Source organism: Pleurodeles waltl, chromosome 8, assembly GCF_031143425.1.
Source record: "Pleurodeles waltl isolate 20211129_DDA chromosome 8, aPleWal1.hap1.20221129, whole genome shotgun sequence".
NCBI lineage: Eukaryota > Metazoa > Chordata > Amphibia > Caudata > Salamandridae > Pleurodeles > Pleurodeles waltl.
In genome coordinates this window covers 1,229,913,915-1,229,937,072 of record NC_090447.1, presented here as the reverse complement: position 1 = coordinate 1,229,937,072, position 23,158 = coordinate 1,229,913,915, and the positions used below count along the sequence as shown (strand labels likewise).

The window sequence follows — 23,158 nt, the reverse complement described above, 5'->3', positions numbered from 1 at the left end:
ATTGAAATTGGTAAATGAAGTCACTAGCCTAAAGTGACAAATTTAAAAGCAGAGAGAGCATAAGCACTGAGGTTCTGATTAGCAGATCCTCAGTGACACAGTTAAGCACTATACAGACACACACATTAGGCCATACACTATGAGCACTGGAGTCCTGACCAGCAGGATCCCAGTGAGACAGGCAAAAACATACTGACATGCAGGTGAAAATGGGAGTAACATGCCAAGAAAGCTGGTACTTTCCTACAGATGGTGAGTGCTAGGTGTGGGAGTCACATGTGCTTTAGACCCCATGCCTTCTTTCAGTTCGAAATAGTGCATCTCTCTTATCTCAATTCACCTCTGGTATGTGGTTTCATGTCAGGACATGCAGTTTGAGCCTACCCTATGTGAAAGTCATCACCTTGGGGGGAATGGTTATGACATAACACAGAAGCACCTTGTGGATTGATCCATCGAAAGCCTCTGCAGGCTACCTACCAAAGTAGTCTAAGATAATGAACACACATGGTAAGGGAAACAGAATGAAAATTTCCTCAATGCATTGTGTATTACTTAACATTGTTACATCATGCAGAGCACCCCTGAACAATAAAGGCATGTGTTGCCTGCATTTTATTGTGAAGAGTGACTAGCTGGTTATTCAGTACACATTTGCAGTCTACTGACCGAAACTATACGAATTCTAGCAGAAGGGCCAAACAGCAGGGCTAAATTAGGGAAAACATCTCTATTAATCTAAGGAGAAGCATTAATGTTATAGAAGCATATGTCTATTCTATCTAGTAGTCTTCTCAGTAAAAACATCTACACCAAGGATCAAGAGATGTACATTTGACTAATAGTGGAGCACCTGTTGCTATCAATATCACAACACCTTCAGCATATATGGACCATGAAGGGTGGTTGAATTGACTATTATTTCCAGAATTGTGTTGCTCTCTTTTGGGTTCAAATGTGTTCCATGTAAGAAAACAACACATTCTTCGATTTCCAAGGCACATTCCTATAAGCCTTCTTTTGGTAAAGCCATTTAAACCGTGAACATTCCACAATGAGATGGATTTTGTTAACCATAGTTGCGGCATGGGGCAAAGGTCCATATGGACTTGCTCATCAGCTCTAAATACTGAGAAACCCTAGGGCCGATGTGCTCTACCGGTCCTCCTATGTGCTGTGTCACTCAGCAGCATGGATGATGACATACCCATTATCCACCCAAATGTGGAAACTTGATTGTCTGGAATTAATTTATTACAAAATATGGGATTAGACAATTGGTCAACTCCCAACCTCAACTAACCTTGAAGAACATGAAGGTCACCCTGGGAAAACTGAGTGTTACTCAATTTCATGGAGAGATTTCTCTAGTCTACCCAACCTTAGTCTAAAAACAGAACTGATGTATAGTCCCTAACACATTAAACCATGTGCTAGGGAAGCTCATGGACGGAAGGTGGCAGAAGGTAGCTGCTTTCCAGACAACGTACCATATAAATGCAAATGCATAGAACACCATCAACTTGGCAACCCATTTCAACAAACTGTGAGGCATGTTCCAAATTTACTCGGATTTGCAAAAACCTTGGAAAAGTATGGACATATACCATCCCTGCGAAGAGGGACTTTATACAAACATCATAGCCCACATTCAGTTAAGTATCGCAGTGAAGTGCATTCCACTATCAAAGTCCAATCCTATAGCACCTCCATATTTTCAGGTGATTGTAGGCAGTAATCCTGGGTGTTTGATAACGTCAGTCTGTCTCAGTCTAAAGTCCATCTGGGGGAGCGCCTAGGCAAAAGGTAGTGCTCCTTTTACCCCCGCCAGTATCCCAGCCTCATCACATGCTTGATAGGTGTCAGTAAAAATAGTGTCAGTAATTGCTTTCAATGAACCCTAAGTTTGAAGGAAAAAGAAGCACACACAACAGTCCCAGGTCTTTTATTGACCCTGTAATAGATTCTACTTTGCCTCTGGTCGACCTGGGTGTAGTCTGAGACCACAAGGATTTCTGTGTCCCTGAAAAGCTTCAGATCCATGGCTCTAACCACATGTAAAATAGTGTACATTTTCCTATGATTTTACCAGTCTGAATATTATAGCTCTTGGGGGTGCTCTCGGAGGGGAAGCAGCCTTTACTTTGCAGGCATTACCACGCATCATTTAGCACGATTTGCCTTTACAAAGCAATTCCTTCACCACACAAGGTAAGAGTATTTGGGATATGTATGTATGTAAGTATATATATATGTATATATATATATATATATATATATATACACACATACACACACACACACACACACACACACATACACACACACACACATATATATACAAGTATACATTGGGGTTTGGGAGGGTAAGATTATAGGTTGGTAAAGTGGTTTTTAGGGTTTAGGGTGGGTAGAGTTATAGGGTGGTAAGGGCATTTTAGGGTTTAGGGATGGGTAGGGGTACAGGGTGGTAAGGTTATTTTTAAGATTTAGGTTTGGCTAGGAGTATAGGGCGGTAAGGGTATTTTTAGGATTATGGGGCAGGTAGAGGTACAGATTGTAAGAGCATTTTGGGCTTTGGGGTGGGTAGGGGAATGGGGGTAAGGGTGTTTTAGGGCTTTGGGGTGGGTAGGGGTTTAGGGTGGTAAAGGTGTTTTTAGGGTTTAGCGGTGGGGAGGGGCATAGAGGTGGGTAAAGGTATATGTTAATAAATTTAAACAAGCACTGGCACAGCTAATAGGTCTCACCTATGGCATTGCCAATATGTTTTAGCTACGTTGAACACTAGTGTGACTGCTATTCAAAATGGTTAAAAGTTACTGGTGTAAAGGGGCATAGTGTCAAGTGTTCTAAAGTGGAGTAGAGTGTAGTTTATGGAGTGGCATGGCATAGAGTTAAGTGGTATGGTGTGTTATGGAGTGGCGTGTAGTGTTGTGAAATGTAATGTAGGACGTATAGTGTTGTATAGTGAAAGAGCGCTGAGTTGACTGGAGAAGATTGTTTCAGTGTAGTAGATTGTTAGAGTAGAGCGGAGTGTTGTGGAGTGCTATAGAGTGTTGTGGAGTGGTGTAGAGTTGAGTTGTGTAAAGGGTACTGTGCAGATTGGAGTAGCGTGCTGTAGAATAGAGTGGCAAGACTGGATTAGACTGTGAAAGTGGAGTGGCACAGAGTGGAGTAGTGCAGGAGAGTTTCACGTTTAGTGTGGAGTAATGTAGTAAAGTTGAGAGCCGTTGAGTATCGAGTAGCAGCATAGAGTGTCAGAGTGAAGTGGCGTACAGTGGAGGTGTAGAGTAGATTAGTGCATTGTTGAATAGAGTAGAGTAAAGTGGCATGATGTGATATAGAAGAAATTGCTTAGAGTGTTGTTAAGTGGAGTAGAATTGTAGAGTGGCATAGAGTGGAGCAGAGTGTTGGAGAGCGGAGTGAAAAGGCATTTAGAAGCAACCCCTGCAATAAAACCAACAGTATATAAAATGTATGGAAAGCCTTGGTCAACGCCAACACCTGCAGAAACAATATATCTACAAGAGAACAATAGTAAGTCACCATGAAGTGCAAAACGAAACTCAGGAAAGGCTTTGATGGAACAAACATGCTTTTTTCTTCCCCACATGCATCTTAAATATTTGGACACGATCTAGAAATTCCAGTTTAAAAAGTTTAAAAAGATTAAGGCCCGGAACATTGGGGACAACCATTTGTAAGGAGATGACTGGAGAAGTTGCTTTGCTGGCTGCGACAAATAACATAGCCATTATATAAATATATTGAATGAGTGCTATCTGGGGCTCAGTTGTAGACAGGACCTTCATTCATCAAGAGGGTGTTTCAACAGGTTTGTTTGGATGATATATTTGTGCAGAGAAAGAGAAGTACTCACGTTTGTTTTGGGCATCCCCAAGTTGCACGGCTTGCTGGGACTGCACCTCCCACCGGTACTTTCTGTTGCTGCCCCCTCAGAATACAGTTCTTGTGCAGAGGCAAAGCAGCAATAGCCAGGACCCAGCTCTGACCGTCCTCAGGATACTGAGAGCAGTAGCGGCACAAGAAAACCTAAATTGCCCAGATAAAACCAGAGTCGGACAAAAGCAAGCATCAGAACCCCGGCGTGAGACACCTTATGAACATAGCGTGCGCCCGCCCAACTTAGCCTGCATAGCTAGGTGACGGCAGACGCAAGGCTAGCAGTAAGGGGCATGGTTAAGCGAAGAACATGTGGCTTGACAAGCTAAACCATTGGTGCGGCTAAATGAGAAACTTAACAAGCCCTTTACAAAGAGTAGGGATGGCCATTTGGAGAACAAGGCGAACCAAAGATTTTAGGGGAGGAGTGGGACCCTGAACTGGTTGTTGCCATTGGAAAGCTGTTGCCAGATATCAAGCTGTCCATGAAATGTTGCACTACAGACAACCCCTGGTTCAAATTATGTAACACAACCACAAAGTCTGCAGCCACCACCAACTAAAAAATGTTGGTAAAAGGATCAAAAAGAGAATGCAGAAAGTATGCGTAATTGTCAGTAACTATACAACATGCTTGATGAAAAGACCTGGCCTTCAGGGGAAAGCTGTGCCTGTGCCAATAATCAGAATGCAACACCCACTCTTTACTGTCACCAGTGCACTCCTGCCTAAGGCATTGGTGCTTTCAAAAGGTTCCCAGGAGGCATGGTCATAAAGCTAAAAATATTCATAAGACGGTAGCCACAAAGACTGTCTTAGCAGTGTTGGTAAAACTGGACGAAGAAGTCTTTAAAACTTAAAAAAGGCTCTTGAAGCTGCTGCCGGCAGCATGCCACCAATATCTTTTTCCAGTGACCGTTTTGAATACTTTTGCCAAAGCTGTCATTTTCTTCACCTCACCACAGAACTTCATTAAATGAACATCTGAAAGAAAATTATACATATATTTTATTTGCTTTTTATTCTTTGATTAGTTGACGGACTGAAGTAATGGCACAGAACTTTAAAAAATGCCATATCCTATTTGAATAGGGTCGGGGGATCGACTTGGGGTGCAGGCATCACAGGGATAAATGGCAGAACCTGCCAAGCAACAATAAACTGGCAAGGGGTCGAGAGAGCTGGAGTCTTGAAGGCCCCCAAATCCCAGCTTGCAGGTACGTGTGAAGAAGGATGCTCACACACAACGAGCAAGCTCAAAGCAAACACCGGGTGCCTACTCATCTGAGCGCTGCAGCATCTGTTAATCCAGGGGCTTCTGGCATCGGCCCTCACTCAAAACAAAAGGATTAAGTGCACCACAAAGGCCCGGCTCTGCAGCACATGCATTCATCACCAGTGCTCTCCTTCCACTGTTTTTGGGTCTGAGCGCACCAAGTTCACATATGAGGCAAGCCAGTATCAAAGAAAGCCCCTCCCAGCACACTATATCCGCGAGGCGCTCTTCCACAGGTTTGAAAACAGGAAATACCTTTGCTATCTTGCAGCCACCATAGCCTGCCAGCAGGGCATTGTTTATGATTGCCCTTGTAATTAATTACTCCTGTACAAACAAGTTTGCAAAAGGGGTCGCAATTACTTTTGTATAGGAGTTCACCACACCCGATAATTAGCGGGTACCATGCAGAAAAAAATAAAGGGCCCGAATCTCCCATAATGCTGAAAGATGAAGCATGGCAGCAGTGAAATGGGCACCACGCTCATCATTAGGAAAATGTAAGATAAAGCACGGCAGCCATGAAGCCTGTGTCACACTGACAGCAAAATGTAAAATGAAGTGCGGCGGTTGTAAAGTCGGCGCCACGCCGACCATAAGCAAAACGTAACAAGCATGCAGAAAATAAGCAAAACGTAACAAGCATGAGGAAAAAAAAGAAAGGGATGCAGCCCCCCGAAGCAAATAGGAAAGATTAACCATCTTGAAGCAAAGATTTTTAAAGGACACTGAAAAAAAGAAATGAATAGCAATGGGTGAGCTCTAAGCCCACCAAGTACATACAACATGTCTCGAAGCGGCAGCCCAAGAGCTATCTAGGCTCAACCTAAAAAGGGGGAATAAAAATCATTTTAAGAAAGGGGGAGAGGTGGTGTGGTCTGCCCCAATAAAGACAAAATGTACATTTAAAATAATTAAAAACAAAAAAAGGAAATATAATATAAGATATTTATATATATATTACCTAATGGTGGTCGCCACTAGGTATAGTTAGGACAATGTTTCCTTAGAAAAAGTGTTTTTTCACTTACCTATATCTTTGGCACCTTTTGACGAATCTTCACAAAGTTTTCAAACAAAAAGTGTCATGGTAATTCTTGCTGTGCAGGGAAAGTTTTGGGGTGATCTGTCAAGCGGTTACCGAGAAAAAAAGGGGGGGGGAGGAGGTCAAAAAAGTTGCATTTCCCATCTTAATTCCCATAGGACCTTTAGACACGTCTACAGCCTGAACATCTGGACTGATTTACACCAAATTTGGCAGAAAGCTAGCTTTCGGTATGTAGATTATGCTTTCGCTTATTTGTTGTAAATCCGTTCGGTAGTTTTTGAGAAATTTAGGGAAATTGAAATGTGTATATCTCTGGCCTTGAAGTATTCACATACAACGATGAGCTCGTGCAGGGAAATCCACAGCTCTGATTGGCTGCCAACACTTGAAACCAGGAAGTGTTGGCAGCGATTGTGGGACTCGGCTAGCGCAGAGTCCCAGAAAAAAAGTTTTTAAAAAAAAGTTTACAAAAAAATAAAAGGGGCCAGGGTAGGGACACCTTGACCCCTTAGCACTGGAGAGGGTGTCCCAGAAGGACCACCCCAGAGCAAAAAAGCATTTTTGTACATTATTTTTTTGCTGCAAATTCACAAATTTGTGGCAAAAAAACCCAAAAAAACAAGCATAGGTTCCCATGCTTGTTTTTTTAATTTTATTTTTACAGACCCCCGGGTGGGCCAGGTCCCAGGGGCATTCAACATTTTGTGTGGGGGTGCCCCGCCTCCCCCACCCCCCTACTGCCCTGGGGACTGCTACCTCCCCAGGGCTTTCATTATAATAAATGCAGGGGGGCCCAGTGCCTCCACCCCCCGCTACCCTAGGGAAGTAACTAAAACTCACGCCCTAAGATAACTATAACTTGCACCTTTGCCATGCACAGCTAATTAATCCACATATTATTTAATTGATTACATATTCTATTCTCACTGCAACATTTGCAATAAAATTATTGATGAAACAACTGTGCATGGTAAGGACATGAGTTATAGTTACCTTATGGTGTGAGTTTTAATTACTTGAAAGACCTCTAACTATAACTGCTAAATTTCTATGGTTTTATAGGAGTAAATTCAGAACCTAACTATAACGTCCCTGTAACCTGTGCTTTTTTCAGTGACTATATATGTGTTTCACTTACCTTACCATATGCATACCTTGCATTGTAAAGGCAATGCGTGGTAAAGGCATGTGTTGTATTGACAGGCATCCATCTCGAAGCACTATGCGCTTCTCTGGCAGGAAAAAAGGCAGAAAGGCATGAAGGATTTTGTTTTTGTTATTCTCCACTAATAATGTCATATGGTAGCCCTCTGTCTTCTTGAAGACTATAATAATTCTGATATTATTGTGTTTGGATTTCATTTAGGCATCTTCTGTAGGGAGTTTCAGTTTCTTGGTCATTTCTTGCAGTTTCTTGGCTGTTGTGCGCAACTGGGTCTGGCCCTCAATGTTTTCCTTCATGGCAGTCTGAACCAGAGACTAACCTGTTCTGATACTTTGTATAGTTCAGCTCTCATCAGGTTGAGAAATAGCACCCTGGCATCAATTCACCTTTTCTTTGAGGTTCTAGAGCTCCTAATATTTGCATGACTTTAGCCTGCTGTGTGTATTCGACTTTCAGGGTTATACTACTTGGCAGCACCAACCTGCATCAGTGAACCCACATTCTGCCCTTCTGAAGCTGGCTGTATGTAGTTACTGGTTTTGAGTTGACTTATGTCAGACCATCAGGGATGTGGCATTCCTATCGCCCAACACCCGGGACATATTGTTTGGGGTCAAGGGCAACAGGTTTTCATGTTTATTTTGTCATTGGGACAAGTAGGCCCAACTCCCTGCTGCACAAACCCTTTTGGCTGCCAGTTTACAGAGAAGGGAATTGTCTGCACTTGAAGTAATGTGTGTTCATATATTAATGCTATTCAAGCTTGTATTTATGGTTCATTAATGAAAAGCCTTCATTATTAGAGTGAGCGCTGTAAATAAACATTTTAGGGTAACATTGCACTACTGACAGTGGTTCCAGTGTTAAAAAAAAGTGTACACGTTTTGAAAAGTTTAAAAATATGAGGCTAAGTATAATGCTCCCAGAATGCTCTCTGATTAGATTCATATGTTTGCAGAAGCTTGTAAGCAGAGAGAGAATGTTTATTTTATTAGTTAATCAAAACCATAAAAGTAATCCTTCAACATACAATTTGACAGAACCATGTTAATACACTGAAACATATATATTACATAAATTTCTAAAACTGAGAAGAGCTAAATACATCCTACAAATTTGTATTACTCCTACTTGACTCTGGTTACTGGGTACTTCATAGCGGACTAGCTGTGTGACCAGCGATGTTACCAAAATACCTTTCTTTCTTTGAAGTGTTTACGCAGAGTAGATGGATTTTGTCTATGTTTGCGCCCTCCATATCACAGGCTTGTTTCAGCAGATGTTAATTTACCTGAATAGATTTCCAAAAATTTAACCAATCTAATATTCATTATGTGTTTTGTGGATTGAATGCTTCAATTAGTGCTTGTCTGCAGGATCTAATCCCTAAGCCATTTAGTTCTTTTTTCAGTAAGCGTTTTCTTTCTACAGCCAGGGCTGGGCAAATGCAGACCACATGCACCAAGTTTTCTACTGCCAGATGACAAAGGCGGCACTCTTGCATCCCCGCTTGTGGCCCCTTCTTCCAATTTGGCATGAGGTCTGGTGTAACTTCACCGAGCCTGAGCCTTAGAAAGCGTTGCTTAATTTTCCGTGAATAGGGGGCAGCCATAAGTGATGATTTTTTAAGAGTTTTATACGATTTGAGAGTCAACCAGCCATGCGACCTATTGGTCAGAGCCTCCCTGTTTTATAACCAGCTATGTAGTTTACTTGACTTATTGACTGCTTTGTTAAAAGCCTGCGTGGGAAGCTACTGATCCCATACCCCACCTAGGTTCAGGAGGCTTATACTCTTTTCCAAATGCCTTTTGTAGTTTCCATTCCCTCTTTCTAATGTGATTTCCTGCAAAACTAGATTGACTAAAGACCCTTTTTGGGCGCGACTCAGTTTGTAACAACATTTGATGAATGCTGCCGGGCGATCCAGCGACTGCTTAACCAACATAAATTCTAGTCTGACCTGGGCTGCGGAGGCATGCCTTGGTAACCGAAAGACACACTTATACGTCTTTATCAAAAGCTTCTCCAAAAGAGCTACCTCCATACCCCTCATTATCTCTGCCCCATATGAGAGAGTTTGCAATAATTTTGCTCTCATTATGGCTGTCAAGGGTTTCAAGGCATGGCCACAGATTGAGTTAGAGAGCTTGTAAAAGGCATAAGCAAGTGTCTGCGCCTTATTTTTTATTGCTTCTTTTTGTGGCGTGAAGTTGCACCTGGCATCAACCACGACTCCTAGATATCTATAGGTGCTTACTGTAGGAGGCTGGCCTGGCTTGTAGTGGGTACCAAGGGGTACTTACACTCTGTACCAGGTCCAGTTATCCCTTATTAGTGTAGAAGAGGTGTTTCTAGCAGCTTAGGCTGATAGAAGGTAGCTATAGCAGAGCAGCTTAGGCTGAACTAGGAGACATGCAAAGCTCCTACTATACCACTGGTGTCATATGCACAATATCATAAGAAAACACAATACACAGATATACTAAATATAAAGGTACTTTATTTTTATGACAATATGCCAAAAGTATCTCAGTGAGTACCCTCAGTATGAGGATAAGAAATATACACAAGATATATGTACACAATACCAAAAATATGCAGTAATAGCAAAAGGAAGTAATGCAAGCAGTGTATAGTTACAATAGATTGCAATAGGAACACATAGGTATAGGGGCAACACAAACCATATACTCCAAAAGTGGAATGCAAACCACGAATGGACCCCAAACCTATGTGAGCTTGTAGAGGGTCGCTGGGGCTGTAAGAAAACAGTGAGGGTTAGAAAAATAGCCCACCCCAAGACCCTGAAATGTAGGTGTAAAGTGCACCTATATTCCCCAGAGAGCACAGAAGTCGTGATAGGGGAATTCTGCAAGGAAGACCAACACCAGCAATGCAACCAAAGTGGATTTCTGGACGAGAGTACCTGTGGAACAAGGGGACCAAGTCCAGGAGTCGCGACAAAGTCGAGAGTGGGCAGATGCCCAGGAAATGCCAGCTGAGGGTGAAAGAAGCTGCCACCAGATGGTAGAAGCTGTGGATTCTGCAAGAACGAAGAGGACTAGGAACTTCCCCTTTGGAGGATGGATGTCCCACGTCGTGAAGAAGCTTGCAGAGGTGTTCCCACGCAGAAAGTCCGCAAACAAGCCTTGCTAGCTGCAAGGGTCACGGTTAGGGTTTTTGGATGCTGCTGTGGCCCAGGAGGGACCAGGATGTCACCACTTGGAGGGGGAGACAGATGGGGCGTCCAGCAAGTCAGGGAGCCCTCACAGAAGTAGGCAGCACCCGCAGAAGTGCCAGAACAGGCACTACGAAGAGGAGTGAACCGGAGCTCACCCGAAGACACAAAAGGGAGTCCCACGACACCGGAGGACAACTCAGGAAGTTGTGCACTGCAGGTTAGAGTGTTGGGGACCCAGGCCAGGCTTGGCTGTGCACGAAGGAAATCCTGGAAGAGTGCACAGGAGCCGGAGCAGCTGCAAATCACGCGATACCCAGCAATGCAGTCTAACTTGGACTGTGGGAGTCACTTGGACAGAGTTGCTGAGTTCCAGGGACCACGCTCGTCATGCTGAGAGGGGACCCAGAGGACCGGTGATGCAGTCTTTTGTTGCCTGCGGTTGCAGGGGGAAGATTCCGTCAACCCACGGGAGATTTCTTCAGAGCTCCTAGTGCAGAGAGGAGGCAGGCTACCCCCAGAGCATGCATCATCAGGAAACAGTCAAGAAGGCGGCAGGATCAGCGATACAAGGTTGCAGTAGTCATCTTTGCTACTTTGTTTCGGTTTTGCAGGCGTCCGGAGCAGTCAGCGATCGATCCTTTGGCAGAAGGTGAAGAGAGAGATGCAGAGGAACTCTGATGAACTCTTGCATTCATTATCTAAAGAATTCCCCAAAGCAGAGACCCTAAATAGCCAGAAAAGGAGGTTTGGCTACTTAGGAAGGAGGATAGGCTAGCAACACAGGTAAGAGCCTATCAGGAGGAGTCTCTGACGTCACCTGCTGGCACTGGCCACTCAGAGCAGTCCAGTGTGCCAGCAGCACCTCTGTTTCCAAGATGGCAGAGGTCTGGAGCACACTGGAGGAGCTCTGGGCACCTCCCCTGGGAGGTGCAGGTCAGGGGAGTGGTCACTCCCCTTTCCTTTGTCCAGTTTCACGCCAGAGCAGGGCTGGGGGATCCCTAAACTGGTGTAGACTGGCTTATGCAGAGATGGGCACCATCTGTGCCCATCAAAGCATTTCTAGAGGCTGGGGGATCTACTCCTCCCCAGCCTTCACACCTATTTCCAAAGGGAGAGGGTGTTACACCTTCTCTCAGAGGAAATCCTTTGTTCTGCCTTCCTGGGCCAGGGCTGCCTGGACCCCAGGAGGGCAGAAACCTGTCTGAGGGGTTGGCAGCAGCAGCAGCTGCAGTGGAGACACCGGAAAGGCAGTTTGGCAGTACCCAGGTTCTGTGGTAGAGACCCGGGGGATCATGGAATTGTCACCCCAATGCCAGAATGGCATTGGGGTGACAATTCCATCATCTTACACATGTTACATGGCCATGTTCGGAGTTACCATTGTGACGCTGTACATTGGTGGTGACCTATGTACAGTGCACGCGTGTAATGGTGTCCCCGCACTCACAAAGTCCGGGGAATTTGTCCTGAACGATGTGGGGGCACCTTGGCTAGTGCCAGGGTGCCCACACACTAATTAACTTTGCACCCAACCTTCACCAGGTGAAGGTTAGACATATAGGTGACTTATAAGTTACTTAAGTGCAGTGGTAAATGGCTGTGAAATAACATGGACGTTATTTCACTCAGGCTGCACTGGCAGGCCTGTGTAAGAATTGTCAGAGCTCCCTATGGGTGGCAAAAGAAATGCTGCAGCCCATAGGGATCTCCTGGAACCCCAATACCCTGGGTACCTCAGTACCATATACTAGGGAATTATATGGGTGTACTAGTATGCCAATGTGAATTGGTAAGTTTAGTCACTAGCCTGTTAGTGACAAATTTAGAAAGCAGAGAGAGCGTAACCACTGAGGTTCTGGTTAGCAGAGCCTCAGTGAGACAGTTAGGCATCACACAGGGAAACACATACAGGGCACATACTTATTAACACTGGGGCCCTGCCTGGTAGGGTCCCAGTGACACATACACTAAAACAACATATATACAGTGAAATATGGGGGTAACATGCCAGGCAAGATGATATTTTCCTACAATTACTGTATGAGTCATTGCGCAAATACTTCACACATTGCCTTCTAAGTTAAGCTTGCCTGCTCTGTGCCAAGCTACCAGAGGGTGTGCATAGGGTAATTTAGGTTGTGTAGTTACTTATCCTGACTAGGATTGTGGTCCCTACTTGAACAAGGGTATATATATACAGTGAAATATGGGGGTAACATGCCAGGCAAGATGGTACTTTCCTACACTTACCTCCTCCAAAGTCTTTTCATTTAGGTACCTTTTAAGCTGGCTGGTGGGTCTGCGATTTATAGCAATCATTTTGGTTTTGCTGTGGTTAATTTATAATTCATTTATCCTTGCAAACTCTTCTAATTTGATTAGCCGTTTCTGCATGCCTATTCCGGTGTTGCTAATTAGTACTAGGTCATCTGCATATAACATATTAGATAGTTTCTGGCCGCCCAGAGAGGGGGAATGGGATATATCCACGTTTAACTTTGCAGACAGATCCGCTATATACAGGTTAAAGAGTGTTGGGGACAATACACAGCCTTGATTAACACCAACTGTTGTTTTAACCGCCCTAGATAGATGTGAGCCGCCCCCTAGTTTTACCTTCAACCATGTATCAGAATAAATCATTTTGATAGCTTTTAAAATAGTGACTGGTAGCCCCCAAAGCTGTAGTTAAGCCCACCGTTTACTACAGGGGACACAATCAAAGGCAGCTTTAAAGTAAAAAAACACAGATAGGTGGGAGTCCTGGTTGCTTTTGCTCTGTTGGTAATAAGTCCCAGTGCCATGAGGTTTGTTAGTGTTCCTTGATGTTTGGTAAAACCGCTTTGATTGAACGGCAGAATGTTGTGCTCTGGAATTCAAGTCTCTAGGTGGTTTAACACACACAATGAAAAATACTTATGGTCGACATCTAGGAGACCTATGAGTCTGTAATTACTCGGAGACGCCGTGTTCCCTCCTTTGTAGATGGGGTGAATTATTGAGCCTCTCCAGGTTGCCGGGACAATTCCCGTTGTGAGCACAGAGTTGAACATCGCTGCCAGGAACTTGGCCCATCTTTCTGTTTCCTGTTTAAACAGTGCCTGTGGTAAACCGTTAGGCCCTGGAGCACAATCAGTTCGCAACTTCCCAATGATGTTTATTAATTCTGATGCTGAGATCTTCAGGCTTTCTACAACCTCGGGTTCCTGGATTTTCAAAGACCCCTGGGTTTGTGGCAGGATTTTGGTGTCCAACTCTTTTAGATGCGACTTTAAATGGCACACCTATGCTTCCTCTGATATATTTGCATTATTAGCTGCCAATGGACCCTTGTCCATTGTATTGATGATTTTCCAGAATCTTTTGGGATCAGATGACTTAGATGCATAATGTAGTTTGGCCCAAAGCGTCTCCTGCTGAAGTTTTTTCAAAGGACCATAATTTGCCTTTTAATTGTTTCCTTTGCTCTCGCAAGGGAGCCAATAGTGATCTATTGTCTTGGAATTTTCGCATTTGCCTTAGTAGTTTACCTACAGTTGCTTTCCTTCTCCGAACAGGCTGTGGTAGATGTAAACTTTTTTGGTGGATCAATAGTGCTCCCTTTCTCGTGTTTCCTATGGTGTCTTTATTAATAAGATCGATGGCAAAGTTTTCCCAGACCGTTGTCAAATTCACCCTGCCCAAGGCCATTGATTCTAGCCTTAGTAGAGCCCCTTCCGCTTGGCTTTCAATGGTATTGGATGACCATTTGAGTCGTTTTAGGTTTTCGGTGCCGATTACCTCTTCCAGGGCTACCGCTTTCTCTGGCTTGTATGGTGATAAACAGATCCCGATTACCTGAGGCTTGTGACTCAGTCCAAAATGCAGAAATTACTCACTAATGTAAATAGGGCGGGAGTCACAAGTGTATAGTCCAGGTGGGAGACTGTTTTCCCGGATGATCTTGTCCATACAGGTGTGATGTCAGGCAACTTTTGACCATTTAATGCTAATAGGCCTACACCTTCACAGGTGCATATATAACTCTCACCTAATTTGTCTTTCCTGCTTTTTGCTGGGAGCGTTTGGGCGGGCACTGTTGCCACTGTTTGGATGTGATTTTCACCAGGAATGTGGAATAGGTTGAGGTTGAAATCACCCGATATTAGCCAATATGCCAATTGTACCGTATTTTTCATCCTTATCAGTTGGGTTAATAACTTATTTAGTTCAATTGTTCTGGTTTTTGGATTGATGTATATATTGACTAAGATCAGTGGTTCCTATATATTCTTTCCCCATCCATCAAGCCTGACTAGTTGAAAGGGCAGCTCTTCCTCCTTGTGCTCTGAGATCTTTGCTAGGATGCTCGTGCTAATGTATATTACTAGGTCTCCCTTTGGCCGGCTGGGCCTACTCGTTTTTGTGGCTGGACTGAGATATTCTATAAATCCTAATAATTGTATTGTTCCATCGCCTAGGATTCCTGTAGGAGTATAATATCAAAGGTGCTAAAAAAACTTTGTTACATCTGGGTCCTCCATTGTTGCCCGCAGGCCGCCTATGTTCCACGAGCAGATGTTCAATACGCCTTGTGGGAATGATTCTTCAGCTGTTACCCATAGCTCCTGGGGGAGGAGATAATGCTACCCATTCCCTTCCGTGGTGGGATCTCCGACAGCGAACCAGTCTTTTCCTGCCTTCTTCTTTCCATATTTGAACTTTCAACGGGGATTTGGAAAGTCTTCTCTCGATAATCATTTCTTCAGAGGCTCTGCTGTATGGGGTGGCTGCGCATGCTCCATGCAAGACGGACCGAATGCCTTTGGGCGTCACCTGCTGTTGAGAATCTAATGGGGGGGCGGGTGGATATCGTTCACCTTGGTAGATGTCTTCCTCAATACCCCAGGCTTTCAGAAGGTCTCTTCTCTCCATAATCTGTTTGGGTAGGACAGGCTCTGCAAAGATACTAAGAGTTGGGTCTGTGTGTTGGCTTCCTCTGGCTTGGATAAATTTAATTGCAGCGATGTCATCCGAGGCCACGTGCTGTAGATCCGGGAGTGCCTTTATAGGTCTTAGAATAGTAGAGCGATTAAGAACATCTGTGGAGGATCTTGAGGTGAATTCCGGAACCCAGAGCAGATGGAGGATTGGTTTGTTGTTTTGGGTACCTGCATGAGGGGCCTGGATTTGCTCTGCATGCGCGACATGTTCCATGTAGACCACTACATCCGGTGCCCTGCGCCATGGACCCTGTGCCATGGACATTTCTCTTGCTGCTTGAATTTGCCTGTGATGGCTGTCTGAGTTGTCCGAAGATAGTGGTTTTTGAGTTTGTGCTCTGCTGGTTCATTTGGGGACTTGTACAATTGTCCGAATGTTTGCCAAGCACAGCGGGGGGGCCTCAACGGGGACTTTGTTAGCTGGACGACCCCTATTGGGTCAGAGGTGGGCTTTATCCCAGCTTTGGTGTCAGTGCTAGTACTTGCTGGAACGTGGATATCACTGTTTTGCCTTCCACTTGGTGCCATGTGCTCCTGACTTTGTTAATTTAAAGTAATTTCGGAGGTTTTTAAGATGGATAGTTGGAGTGATCGTGCAGACCTCCTTCCTTTTCTTGCTTGTTTACTTTCTCTTTTTGATACAGCCAGTGATTCTCCATGTTTTCCATTCTGAAGCTTGTTGAAGCACTACTTTCTGCCCGAGTTCTTTTTTCTCTTAAGGTCGACGGTAAGGTTGTTTGAGGGGGGCGGAGCCTCTCCTCTTGTTTTTGCACAAACGGGGCAGATGTTAGCATGGTAGCGAGGGGAGTTGTATGTGTGTGTCCATCGTTCCGGGCGGAGCCAATTTCTTTTAGCATTCCTTGTAGGATTTGCCGCAGTTGAGACAATTTATCTACCACCTCCTTGCAGTAGCAGATGGTAAAGTCATTGGCTTGTTTAGCTTGTACCCTTGTTATTAAGGCGTTTAACTCTTCCAGCTTGCTGTTGATACCTGAGACAAATACTGCCATTGTATTTAGAAAGTCTACTTGGATATCCATTTTATTTGCGTGAAACTGCAGAGCCATAACCGTTGCTTGCATTGAGTTTAGGAATGCAGCCCAAATGTCATCTGCCCTTATAACATCTGGCCGTCGTGGTTGTGATTGTGGTTGCAGGTTGGATTTGTAATCCCTGCTTAGGATAACTTCCGTTTTAGTTGCTTTAGGGGCATGGCTCTGAGCGACTATCGCTATTTCTTCTTTGGGTGATCTAGGTGGACAACCCTGTTCCGTATTCCAGAGCTCTAATTCCTCGCTTTCACGTCCAAATGCTGGGAAGGAATGGAGTTTGGGACTTTGGCACAGGGGGCCGCCTTGCCGGGGGTTTTGTTCTAGGATTTCCATAGTTGCTACCATCTCTGAGTCCAGAATCGATTGGTTTACTGAGCTGGATGTTCAACGGAACTTGGCGGGATCTATGCTGGTGCTCCTTGTGGTTTTCTCTTGCCCGAGAGTGGGGGACACTCATGGTGCCTGAGTGCAGGGCACTTGAGCTGTGTGCGGGGCGTCTAATTTCAGAGGCTGCTGTCTCATGATCACTATTGTTGGCGAAAGAGGGACGGGGACAGGTGAGTTCACTCTAGGACTCTCTCTGAAACCTCCTTGCGTTTGCAAAACGAAAATGGGTGATAGGCCGCCTCCTAAGGATTGTTTGCTTGGTGCTGCTGATCTGGTCCTTTTTCTGGCACAGTAAGTTGTTACAGCAGCGAAGTAGTGAGTTATCTTGCGGTGATTGGGTGGAGGGCTCCCAACTTCCCAAGCTTCCGGTTCTCCCCAGTTTGTTTCTTCTATGTTAGAGAATTGTTCAACCGGCCCCCTACCTGAGCCGTTGATTGGGGAGAGTCTCCTGCATGGAATGGGGTGATCCAAGTCACTGCTTGCTTTCCTTTTTGCTGCTACACCATGCGTCGCCGGTTCTCTTTTCCTTTTCCTCTTTGTTTGATTTGTGGGTTGACTGGCGGCGTTACTTCGTGCTTTACCTGATCTCATGCTTCTTCCCCTTGTTGGTCAATCTGTGTGCTAAATTACTGGTGAGAGGGTGGTTTACTCGAAGAGACCTTCAGAAGGTTTTCAGTTGAGAGTGGTTAATAGGCAATGGGAGTGTTCGCTCACTCTTTTTCTTGCAGTGCAGAGTTGCCCCAAAAGACACTCCAACGCCTGCTGGCTGGCGCAACCTCCTTATTGGAATTGTGGGTGATATGCCACTTTGCTTGATTTCTCCTTGCGTTGTTGAGGGACGGGCAGGTGTAGAACTGCTAGCCTGTGCCACCGAAGTGCGAGTGCGATGATTCCGGTACTGATGCTCTTAGGGTTTTGCCAGGCCGCCTCTCACCGTGTTCTGTTCATAGTGGGGGTAGAGTTGAGTTGACCGTAGTTTGTGGTTAGTATGCGATCCGTCCGTGGGCTCGTATGTCTAAGTTAAGGTACTGCTCCACTGCTTGCTGCTGTTGTTGCCGAACACTGAGCTGGCGCACTTTTACGTGCACTTCCATGTTTACCTCCACGCTCCGCTCTGTGGTTGCACTACCTCAGGCTGAGAGTCGAGGGACCAGTGCAGTCCGGGGTTGCTGTGCCTGCACGAGCCTAGCGGGCAGCCCTAGACGTGGTGTCCAGGTCCGGTGGGACAGAGCAAGGTTGGGGCTGGGGCAGGGGCAGACGTTGCAGGAGATAGCAGGAGGTTGCAGGTGAACAGACGGTGTTTTGATGAACTGGAGCCCAGGATGGGGGCCCAGAGTGTCGCTCTCCCCCCCGCCGCTCGCCAACTTCCAAAGTACTTGTGGTGCTGGAGGCCTGCTGGGGGCAGGCGAGCTGGATCACAGCCTTGAGCTTTATAGAGAGGACTTGGCACTTGGCTTTGGCGCATCTGTCCCTCCAAGTTGCCCCCAGCTTGATGAAAGATCTTAAGATAAGGGCCCCCAGCCCCTAACCCCCGCAAGCCGCATCCGCGAACGGGCCGCTTCCGCAGGGGTCCGCGGGGACAGCTTGCCTTGGGATTTCGGGATGTTGCCGCTAGTGGATTGGGGGAAGCCGGCGCGCAAGTGCGGGTGCTTGTGCGGCTGGCGGTCCTCTAGCTGATTTTGGGGGTCCAAACCCCCGACGGGGCAGACAGGGGAGATGCTGCACCCACGCCGCGAACTTCCCTGTTCAGCCAGATGATGGGTTCGGGGGAGCGGCCCGGCCAGAGGCAGCTGGAGACCTCTGTGGCGCGAAAGAGACGGAGTGGACTTCTGCTGGAAGAAGTCACCTGGTCTGTACCTTGCGTCAGGGTCAGGAGAGCGTACCTCACTCAGGGGGAATGCAGCAGTGGCCCCGGTGCTGGTACGGGTGCTTGTTCGGCTGGTGCGAGGTGCAGCCACGCGATCCTGACCCCTGTTTCAGGGCTCCAAAATCCCCCCGACGAGGGAGGGAGAGGGCTATTCCCGGCCAGCTGCAGTTGGAGACCTCCGCGGCGTGAAGGAATCAGCAAGTGGGCTTACGCTGACAGGAACCACCCGGTCTGTACCCTTATCAATAATAAAATTATTTAACGCTATAAAGTCACGTCTTAACTCGATGGGCCTGTTGAGACCTTCTAAGCTTGTGAGCAAGAATGATGATTCTTTTCTTTTGAAATAAAATTGTTCAGAAACAAATGCAAGTAGGGAAACAAATGTTTCGCTACTATGAAATTTTAGGTGCCATTTCTTTGAAGCGTCATTAGTAAAAAGGGGAGCCTCCAGTTGCGTTAGGATTGCCACAGTAGTTCCCGGCACTGAACAAAACTACTTTGTGTGCCAATATGCTCCTTGTGGAAGAGCAGAATGTGACAACTCACAGTAAAGCCAGCCGATAGATAGATAGAGAAATAAGTTTAATAAAAACAAAATGTCTTTGTTAACGCCAAACCTAATTAGGGTCCCAATTCTTAAAGAAAGTCACAAAAGTGCAGCCATGGTATATGTCTTTGAATTAGTGCTTTTAATGAGTGAACAAGAACTTACAGATGTAGGCCAGGAACTCGTACTCCTAGAATATTTGTGAACTGTATTTTAGCACGCGCAAATATTCATGTGTAGATTTGCTCATGTGAAACTCTATTGAGCATTTACATGTTCACTTTCCCTCCAACCACTTTTTCCCCAACCCTGGAAAAACTTCCACTTCTGCCATTGTGAGGTGTAAATTATTAACCTTTCTCATTATGTGAAAAGATTAGAGAAGTTACTAGGTTTGGAGACTCAAAGATATTCCAGCCCGGGAACTATTGCTTACTCCTTCCTCCAGCCCCAGTAGGTAGATCTGCAGAAAGGTGGCAAAATAATGAAATTGCTATAGTAGGAATTGCAATTGCAAATATTCAAGCCCTATTATAGTAGTTGCCCTGGCATAATCAGAGTGGGTATTATCAGAGCTCTTACATAATGAGATTGCTGCCATAATTTGTTGCCGCAATATATGGCACCAAAGGGACAAGTAAATGTTTTACAGGACAAGTAGATTCAGGAAGCAACCTGTCCCATGGACAAATAGATATTTTAATAAATTCCACACCCCTGGACCACGTCATCCTTTGATCAAAGAATACAAGAGCAAAAGTAGGGCCAGTGGAAAGTGGCGTAGGTTTACATTTGTACTATGTCACCAGCAGAAGCCTTTAGTCTCATCACAGTAGATGCAGCACTGCTCCTTAGTTTGCTCAGACAGACCATCTGTACTTTACTTTGTAGTCCTGGGAGAACCAAATATACTTCTGAGACACCAGGCAGCTGTCACTCACAGACCACACCACACCTGAGCCGAGTGCCTAGTGGAGAGGCTTTCTATGGGTGTGATGCCCAAAGTCTAGCTATGAGTGCCTTCTCCCAGTTTATGCCCTAGAGTGTATTCGGCTAAGTAGAGTTTTTTTAGGAGGGGAGTCGTGTCCACGAACCCTGCATCCACTCACCTTCTTCAGAATACCTCTCCAATGCTGTACTATCTGGGTTCAAGCTGGTGCGTCACATATCCCTCCATCCCAAAGAACTTCCTTCAGTTAGGAGAGTATCCATGTTTGTAGGTCAGACAACACTGAGCAGGGGTGCTCTAACAGCCACCACTGATGAATAAGCTGCAGTGCACTGCCACAATGGAAAACTGCACCCTGTGATGGATGGAGGGAGTGAAGGGTGGAACTGCACTCTCTGTTGCTTTCCTGATCACTGTCAGTGTAGGTGTTAATGGGCTAGCTCCTGAAAGTCACATCTCTTTATATTTCAGATGTGGGTACTCCAGACTGGTGACTACCCTGCTTTGAGAAAAATCACTCTGCACAAAGGCTGTTTCTGGAGAACAGCACAAGAGGACAAATGAAGGAAGAACAACTGCAAACTAGTTCTGAAAGTGCAGAGAGAGAATCCACATCCCCTATCTGCTTTAACTGTGTAAAAGTGGAAACCACTGACCCTCCTGTTACAGTTGTAAGTTCTCTTCAACCAAGGAAAGAGTACTCAGAGGACTGCTGTGCAATTAGAGCTGGCCTGACAGCCAGACCAAAAGGAGAGGGAGCATCACATAGAGTCTGGTATTGCTGAAAGAAACCAAATCTCTGACCTGACACACCATGAACAAAACTTGTTGCTGAGAGAGGAATAAGCCTGCCAACCCTGCATATGTCTGACTGACCTAAAGTGCCAGAGCAGCTTGACCTCTAGTGCTGTGAGTGTCTACCAGCCAATGGAAGATAGAGAAGAGAGATCTGCATGCCCTGAGGTGAGTAGCCTGCAGACTTTCACTGTGGGTGATTTTCGGGGGAATCTCAGACAACTGTCATCGCCACTGCCACCAAGAAGCTTGTGCCCAAGGCAGAGCATGCCGCCATCAAGACGTCTGTTTGAAGTGGACTGTGCCACAACCATTCCACCACAGTGCTGAAGAAGTGCTGTACCGTGGCACCTGTGACCACAGTGGTTGCTGTCCTCACTCTGCTGTGACATTGGCAGTACTCTAACACAAACCACCAGTGACCAGGAAGAGGTTTGTGTGCTCGTCAAAGTAGACACCTGCCTGGAAGGACGTAAGCTTGCGCTTTTACTCCACTGTGGTGCTCCCTGGATCAAGGGTCGAACCTCCAGTTGGAACATCTATCCCAGAAGTAGGAATGAAGTAAAGCGCTTGCTGCAGCCCCTGCAGCAGACAAAATCAGACTTGGAGGCCTACACTGTGGTGAGACTTCCTAACTTGACTTTTCTCACCACATAAACTGAAAATGAAAAGTAAAACAGTTGACATAAGTGAATCCATTCAAAGTGCCATGGCCGCCATGACATGAACGTGAAGGAGAGACATTAAACAAACAAAAAAAAAAGTTTGCTTGCAGTCAACAGCAATCGTTCAATTATGCTTGTAATGGGGCAGTCTGCAAGGCTGTAACACAACCACCCCAAGGAAGGACAAACGTAAAGCATTTACCAATGATAATAAAGGATTTTTGAAGGGCAAGCCCACAAACGAGTAATAGTGATGGATGTGTGGTGGGCATGGTTAAAAGCCCACAATACTTACAACAGATCAAAGCGCTGGCACGCTCGATCTAAAAAAAACTGGACACTAAGAACTGACTTTAAGGGTAACCCGCATTTAATTCTTAATGCTTATCAGAGAGAAACTCTACCTCGTGGGGAGACCTACATCAACTTGCCAAGTGGGGTGGAAACATCAGATTAACATGATTATCTTGTGTATTAAAATAACATAAATAACTCCCCATCAAAAATCCATGGGTTTCCCTTGTGTAAGAAATTATAGAGAATTAATAGCCAGTTTAAATGGCTTTTGATTTGTTATCCAAAAATCATAGAACATAACATTATTTCTACTGCTCAGCGCTGTAGACGATGCTTGCTGCTATTGCCTTTATAAAGTGTGCTTGTCCAGTGTCCTGCAATGCATGCAGCATTGACGTGGGAAGAAAATGCTCTAACCAGGCTTGGGGAAGCATCTGCGGTTGCTGGCTGCAAGCAGTCATATAGAAATATGTGCAGATCATTTATGAAGGGACAAGATTTACGCAGGTTAAACTCAGCGCTTGTAAGCTGTGCTCTCCGCATCAAAGCTTTGTAGATGTGTGTGGGTGCATTCTTTTAAAAAACATATTTTCAGTTATGCTTAATTATTTCCATTTTGCGTCAAGATGAATGTCATATGCTTAACGGTCAACGTTAATGCCATATGACAAAGACAAATACCTAAAATTATGCAACTGCAAACATCCAGAATGCTACAGCAAGTCTGTCTTTAAAATCAAAATCAAAACATCCTGAGTGGGATTTTAGAACCATTGTGTCAATGGATCTAAACAAATCAGGACTTAATAAACAAGTATGAGCGGCACATAGTAGACATGCACACTGACTGCATATAATGTACTAGTTTGGGAAATGTTTCTGGTATACACCAGTATGCGCAAGTTAAAAAATCATCATCTGAAACTTACATTTCAAGACACTTAAACAGGATGAAATCACTATAGGGTAATTCTTTTGCACAGTGTTGGGGGCGGGGGGGGGGGGGAGGATAACCTCATTCAACCTACGTACAGCATA

The 23,158-nt window shown here is 45.2% G+C and overlaps 1 protein-coding gene across 1 annotated transcript in view; it reads right to left on the bottom strand.

Annotated features, from left to right (window-relative positions):
- Positions 1 to 23,158, bottom strand: part of RFXAP (regulatory factor X associated protein) — a 38,228-nt gene that overhangs the window by 13,780 nt on the left and 1,290 nt on the right. The window lies entirely within an intron of this gene.